We start from the raw sequence: 7,960 nt of genomic DNA, 5'->3' as shown, positions 1-7,960 counted from the left end.
CTAAACGTGGTCCACAGCTGAACCCCTCTCAGGACTGTGCCACTGGACACCTACTACACAAAGCCACACTAATAAGATTGGGAGACTTAAGAGCTTTGTTTAGTACATAGAAACAGACACAGAAAGTCAGCCAAAATGGGAAGACAGAGAAGCAGAAACCATAGGAGAGAACAGAATGGAGATCCAGGAATAATGGAGTCAAACAATCTAAGAGATGGAGAATTCAAAACACTGGTTATAAAAATGCTCAATAGGGGAAGTAAATATGAACTCAGTGAGAACTTCAACAAAGAGATAAAAAAAAAAGCATAAAAATGGAAATGGAAATTATAAAAGGGAATCAGTCTGAAATGAAGAACATATTATCTGAAATAAAGAGTATATTAGAGGGAATCAACAGAATAGATAAAGAAAAGGCTCGAACCACCAATATAGAGGATGGGGAAGCCAAGGACACTCAATCAGAATGGCAAGAAAAAAGAAGCCAAGACTATAATAATAATTTAAAGAACCTACGGGACAAAATTAAATGTAAAAATATCTGTGTCTTAGGGGTACTTGAAAGAGAACATGAAGTTGAAGAGCTATTTGAAGAAATAATGATGGAAAACTTTCCTAACCTAATAAAGGAGACATACAACCCCAGGAAGCTCAGAGAGTCCCAAAAAAGATAAACCCAAAGAGTTCCACACCAAGACACATCATAATTAAAATGTCAGAGGTTAAATACAAAGAGAAAATCTTAAAAGCAGCAAGAAGAAAGCAGTTAGTTACCTACAGGGGAGCATGCATAAGACTGGCAGTTGATTTCTCAAAAGAAACTTTGCAGGACAGAAGGGCTTGGCACAAAACATTCAATGATGAAAACCCAACCAAGAATACTTTATCCAGCAAAGTTATAATTTAGAGTCAAAGGACAGATAAAGAGCTTCCCAGACAAAAATAAGCAAAAGGAATTTATCAACACCAAACCACTATTACAGAAAATGTTGGAGGGACTTCTTTAAGAAGAAAAAACATGTATCAAAAACATGAATAATGAATGGTAATAAATACATTACTATCAACAAGTACCTCAGAAAAGAATTAAGTGCTCCAACCAAAAGATAGAATGGCTGAATGGATATGCTGCCTACATGAGACTCACTTCAGATTAAAAGACACACACGGGTAAAAGGAAGGGGATAGAAAAAGATATTGCCTTGATGGACCTAGAGCGTATTGCACTGAAATGAAGTAAGTCAGAGGGAGAAAGATAAATATCATATGATTTCACATACATGTGGAATCTAAAGAACAAATAAACGACAACAACAAAAACGGAAACAAACTCATAGATACAGAGAACATTTTGAGGGCTACTAGATGGGAGGGGGGCTTGGGAGGATGGCAAAAAAAAGGCAAAGGGATTAAGAAGTACAAATGGATAGTTACAGAATAGACATGGAGATATAGGGTGTGGCATGGGGAAGATGGTAAATAATGTAATAAATACGTAAGAGGGAAGAGGGGTACTAGATTTAGTGAATTGATTACTTTGTGAGTTATGTGGATCTCTGATCACTGTGCTGTACAACTGAAACTGGTATATTATTGTATGCCAACTATAATTGAAAAAAACCATTGAATTGTACAATGTAAATATGAGCAACTAATTGTTTATTATATTTCAAAAAAGCCAGGGGAAAAAAAGGCAAAGTGTTGAGTAAAAGACATAAGAAATGAAATGAGATTTATAGCAGAACCATTTACACAGTACCACTTACATAAATTAAAAATGCATACACACAAAGCATAGTACATGTTTTGGTGGTATGGTTGGTAATAAGAGCATGATTGAAGAGCTCATCTGCCTGGGTCCAAATCCCAACCTCATTGCTTAGTAGCTGTGTGACCTTAGGCAAGTTACTTAACTTCTCTATGCCTCAGTTTCTCAACAAAGTGGGTATAAAGGGAGCATCCTCAATATAATAAAGGTCATACATGACAAACACACAGCTAACATTATAGTCAACAATGAAAAGCTGAAGCTTTTTTTATGATCAAGAACAAGAACATATCCACTTCAACTACTTTTATTCAACATAGCATTGTAAGTCCTAGCCACAGCAATCAGACAAGAAAAGGAAATAAAATGCATCTAAATTGGAAAGGAAACAGTAATATAGTCATTATTATTAAAACTAATAAATGAATTAAGTAAAGTAGCAGAATACAAAATTAATAATCAGAAATCAGTTGCATTTTTATACACCAATAATGAACTATCAGAAAAAGAAATTAAGAAAACAATCTTACTCACAATTCCATCAAAAAGAATAAAATATTTAGGAATAAATTTAACCAAGTAGGTGAAAGACTTATTACACTAAGAAAACTAAGATACTGAAAAAAATATTGAAGAAGATACAAACAAATGGAAGGACATACTGTGCTTATGGATAGAGTTAACATTATTAAAATTTCCATACTACCCAAAGCAATATGTAGATTCAGTGCAATCTCTATCAAATTACCAATGACATTTTTTACAGAACTGAAAAAAATAATCCTAAAATTTATATGTGAACATAAAAGACCCCAAAAGCCAAAGCAATTTTGGGAAAGAACAAAGTTGAAAGTATCATGCTACTGGATATCAAACTATACTCTAAGACTATAGTAATCAAAACAGCATGGTACTGGCAGAAAACAGACACAAAGATCATTGGAACATAATAGACAACCCAGAAATAAACCCATGCCTATGTAGTCAATCAATCTATGACAAAGGAGGTAAGAATATACAATAAAGACAGTCTCTTCAATAAATGATGTTGGAAAACTGTTAAAATACATGCAAAAAATGACCACTTTCTTGCACCATATACAAAACTAAAGTCAAAATGGATTAAAGATTTACATGTTAAGACCTGAAATCATAAAACTCCTAAAAGAAAACATAGCAAGTAAACTATCTGACATCGGTCTGAGCAATATCTTTTTAGACACATCCCCTCCCCTTGAGCAAGGGAAACAAAAGAAAAAATAAACAAATGAGATTACATCAAACTAAAAAGCTTCTGCACAATGAAGGAAACCTTCAACAAAACAAAAAAGCAACCTACTGAATGGGAGTATATATTCGCAAATGATGTATCCAATAAGGGGTTGATATCCAAAATGTATAAGAAACTCATACAACTCAATAACAAAAAAATAAATAAATAATCTGATTGAAAAGTGGGCAGAAGAAATGAAGAGACATTACTCCAAAGAAAACATACAGATGGCCAACAGACATATGAAAAGATGCTCAACATCACAAATCATGAAGGAAATCCAAACTGAAACCACAGAAGATATCACCTCACACAAATCAGAATGGCTATTATTGAAAAGCACAAATAATATGTGTCAATGAGAATGTGGAGAAAAAGGAACCCGTGTACACTGTTGGTGGGACTGCAAACTGGTGCAGCCCCTATGAAGAACAGTATGGAGATCCTCCAAAAACTAGAAATAGATATACCATACAACACAGCAATTCCACTTCTGGGTATTTATCTAAAGAAAATGAGAACACTAATTCAAAAAGATATATGCACTCCTATGTTCATTGCAGCATTATTTACAATAGCCAAGATATTGAAGCAACCTGGGTCACATGTACACGTGCACACACACACACACACACGCACACATACACACACACACAGAGGAATATTATGCAGCAATAAAAAAGAATGAAATCTTGCTATTTGCAACAATATGGATGGATCTAGATGGTATTATGCTAAGTGAAATAAATCAAGCAGAGAAAGACAAATATATGGTTTTACTTATATGTGTACTCTAAAAACAAAAACAAAAAACAAAAAAACAAAAAAAAAAAACAAAAATTGACTCATAGAAACAGAGATCAAAGGTATAGTTAACAGAGAGGAAGAGGTGGAGGATAGGTGAAAAGGGGAAGGGAAATATAGCCAATAAAATTATGATAAGTTTACATGGTGACAGATAATTACTAGAATTAGTGGAGCGAGTATAAAAATGTTGAATCACTATATTGTACACCTGAAACTAATATAACCAATATAAGATTGTATACTAACCATGCTTAAATTTAAAAGTAAATTTAGAGAAAAAGTGATGTATATGGAAACAACCTAACGGTCCGTTAATGGAATAATGGATAAAGAAAATGTAGGATATTAGTCAGCCATAAGAAAGAGGAAAATCTTGCCATTTACAGTAATATGGATGGACCTTAAGGGCATTATGCTAAGTGAAATAAGCTATATAGAGAAAAGCAAATATCATATAACCTCATATGTGAAGTCAAAAAAAAAAAAAGGGCTCTTAGGTACAAAAAACAGATTCATGGTTGCCAGAAGTAGGAAGTGGGAGAAATGGGTGAAGAGGGTAAATAGTACAAACTGCCAGCTATAAAACAAATAGGTCATGGGGATCTAATGTATAGCATGGTGACTACAGTTAACAATAATGTATTGCATTTTTGAAAGTTGCTAAGAGAGTAGATCTTAAAAGAGCTCATCGCAAGAAAAAAAATGTAAAAAATGTATAACTATGTGTGGTGATGGATGTTAACCAGACTTATTATGGTGATCATTTCACAATATATACAAATATCGAATCATTACGTTATATACCTGAAACTAATACGATGTTATATGTCAATTATAGCTCAAAAAAATAAAATAATTTTTAAAAGAGATGTTTAAGCTACAAATTAACCAAGAGCTACACAAAAAAGGGAAGATTCATAACAAAGTAATTCTAAGTGACCTTAGCCTCCAGAGTAACTAGAACTCTGTGATATCTGGCACTACAGTTAAAATGGGCTCATCCTTTAGAAGGTGAGCCAGCAACTGCACTATGGACAGCAGATAAACACGTGGGATGTTATTATTCAAGAGACTGGAGAGGAAAATGTTTGTACACCAATTTCTTTTGAATCTTATCAACTTATTAATAACACTAAACTATCAATACTAAGATGTAAGTGCAAAGTGATATGACGTTGTGGGTGGGGTCTTACTTTTTAAAATGTGTATTTTAGTACAAACATCAAATATACATAGGTATGATATTTTGCACTATTACAAGGCAACCCTAAGAGCCAGTCTAAAGAGAAGTCTCATTGTTATAGCCTTACTCTGATCAGGATTCTTAGTAATTCTCAACTGCCATGGTCTAAAATGATGCAGTTTACAAGACAGTAACATCTTCATGCTGACATGCTCTATGTCTTTTTCATTGGTGAATAATGTAAAATGAAAGCTTTGATTTGGCCAGCCTTTATATCAGAAACCAATAGGCTTGACTGGTTTCCTTCCTTATTTTGATGGGATGGCATTTTTAAAATAAGTTCTTTTAGGCCTTAACTTTGTCTCCTAAAATGTTCAGGTCTCTTTAAAGGTATGTCTCTCTAGTACTGTATCAATAATGACATAAGTATTAGGATCGCATTTTGCTGCAAGTGACAAAAAGCCCAAATAACAGTGGCTTTGAAAAGAATGAAGTCTATTCTCTCTCCCTTGAGCATTGGCAGTCCAGTGCAGATGTGGTAGCTCCACAGTCATCAAGCTCCTTTCTCCTCAACTGAGGCTCGTACCTCAGAGTTCAGATGATTGCAGTTCCAGCCATCACATCAACATTCCAGGCAGCAGAGGAAGAAAGGCAAGGAGGGAGCCCATAAACACTCTTTAAGGAAACATCTGGTGGAGTGCACACCCCACTTTCCCTTACGGCCCATTGTCCATGACCACACCTCCTAAAAAAGAAGCTGGAAAATGTAGTCATTATTCCATGCAGCCATGGGCCCATCTAAAAATGAGGGATTCTATGACAGCAGGAGAAAAGGAGAATGAATTTGGAGGGATAATCAGCAACCTCAGCCACACCATTCATTTCCCATCTTGGGATAACTACTCTAGCATACTATATGTACATTTTCCAAATGTTACTTTTTCTATCACTAGAAAAATAAAAAGAAATAATATTTGATTATTTCCAGTATTCAAGAAATGTTGGGCATTGTGTTGGTGTTTTCATATTTGTTATCTCATTCAACCCTTACAAAAGGTATGAATCTCATTTTGGGAAATTAAGAGTCACAGTATTGATATGTGAAATGAGACCATTTCAGCTTAGAGTCCTTTAGTTTTCTCCCCTATGAAATGTATTTAATTAATGTCCTCTTCTCAGAAACCATCAACAACCCCTGTTCCATTCTCTCTACAACCAAGACCCTTTTTCCGAAGCACCGGCAAATAAATGAGGATTTTCACAAAGAGCCTGTGGATGGTTGATTGCCAATATTTTTGATGTGGTACAAAAATTACCAATGTTTCAATCCTCGTTTTAAGTCATGAATCCATGTTCTCTGTGCCCCTGGAATTAACTAGATGTTTTATTTCAGCATGTGCTGTTCATGAGTACCACATAACGTTATCGCCTGCTCTAGTGCCACATGACATTGGAATGGATTTGCTTGGCTTGCATCCCAGAAAAACGCCCAACTTGTAGGATGTGCTCCAGTAACCCCTCCTTCCTCTCTGCTCTGGAGTATGTATCATCTGTATCACTGGACTTTCAACACAATTAAATTCGTAATTATAGCAGAAGATATTTATTGAGTGTTTAATATGTGTCAATGATGTAGAAATGATGTATTAGGTAGAATGGATTGCTATGATTATGATTATCCTCATTTTATGGATGAAAACACAGGACCTTAGAAAGAGCTAAAGAACCTGCCCCAGTTCTCATAGTTAATAGTAAAAGAGCTAAGACTTGAATTTGCTTCTCTTTGACCAAATAGCTCAATCCCTTAACCTACCTACAATAAAACAGGTACCGGCTGAGGTGTTGGTGACACAGCAGATGCACAGAGTCAGTTCCTGTCCTTGACGAGTCACAGTCCAGTGGGGTAAATGGAAACATGCCTTCAATTGCCCCGCACTGTGACAAGTACTAGGACTGACTGAGACCCGTGGTCATTGGTGCTGATAGAGAGGAATAGCTAATTCCACACTCAGAATATAAGATCTTATATTGTCACCTGTCTTCTATGTTGCTCTACCAGGGGACTAGAATCTCATAGGTCTTTGTTTCCTTAGTCCTAAACACAATTTCTGACACATAGTAAGTGTTCATGAAGTAGCCCACACTATAGAACCAGCTCTGTGCAATCCAGAGTGAACAGTGGGTACCTTGCCAACTAAGGCAATTTAAGACTAGATCTACATTTTCTTGCTAAGATGTTACCTGCTCAGGTTTATACCAGTTTTATTTTTTCACCTACAGGTATTCGAAGACATGAACTAGTTGAACATAAAAATCTCAGAGTGAGCAGCATCTGGACTGTTTCTAATCTCTGGGACAGCTTCTGGCAGAGTGAGAAGAACAGACATTGGTCCTGTGACTGAGGAAGCAGCCACAAGGCAGAGGCTTCTGAGCAGTGGAAAGAGACCACAAGTCAGACTCATGGGGATTCAGAACACTAACAACTGATCCGGGAGCCGAACAATAACCCCGGTAACAACTGGGCCCAAATAACCAGGACTTGATTAATAACCAACTGCTTCCCTGATTTTCATCCCCACTTCCAACTCAGAACCCACCAAAACCAACCACTTCTAATTATCCCAACTACAGCTTCCTCATGCCAATAGCCAGCCTTCAATCGGGGCATCTCCGAAGTCTTCTTCTCCTTCTACTCTAAAGCCTTCCCACTCCTCTACCTGCCTTTGGGTCTGACAATGCGAGTGGTGGTGGCTGACTCCCTTGCTATGGCAAGCTCTGAATAAATCGCCTTCGCTTATCCTCATTTGATTGATCTGCATTCATTTTCACCCTAGTCACCATGAACTTTCTCTGGGCTATGCTAATTCTCTTTCATGTCCTACACCAATCTGCTTACCATGCCAATTTACATGGGTTTGTGTTCAACTCA

Source organism: Pteropus alecto, unplaced genomic scaffold (assembly GCF_000325575.1).
Source record: "Pteropus alecto unplaced genomic scaffold, ASM32557v1 scaffold94, whole genome shotgun sequence".
NCBI lineage: Eukaryota > Metazoa > Chordata > Mammalia > Chiroptera > Pteropodidae > Pteropus > Pteropus alecto.
The sequence above is the reverse complement of the archived record's forward strand: the minus strand, read 5'-3'. Positions refer to the sequence as shown.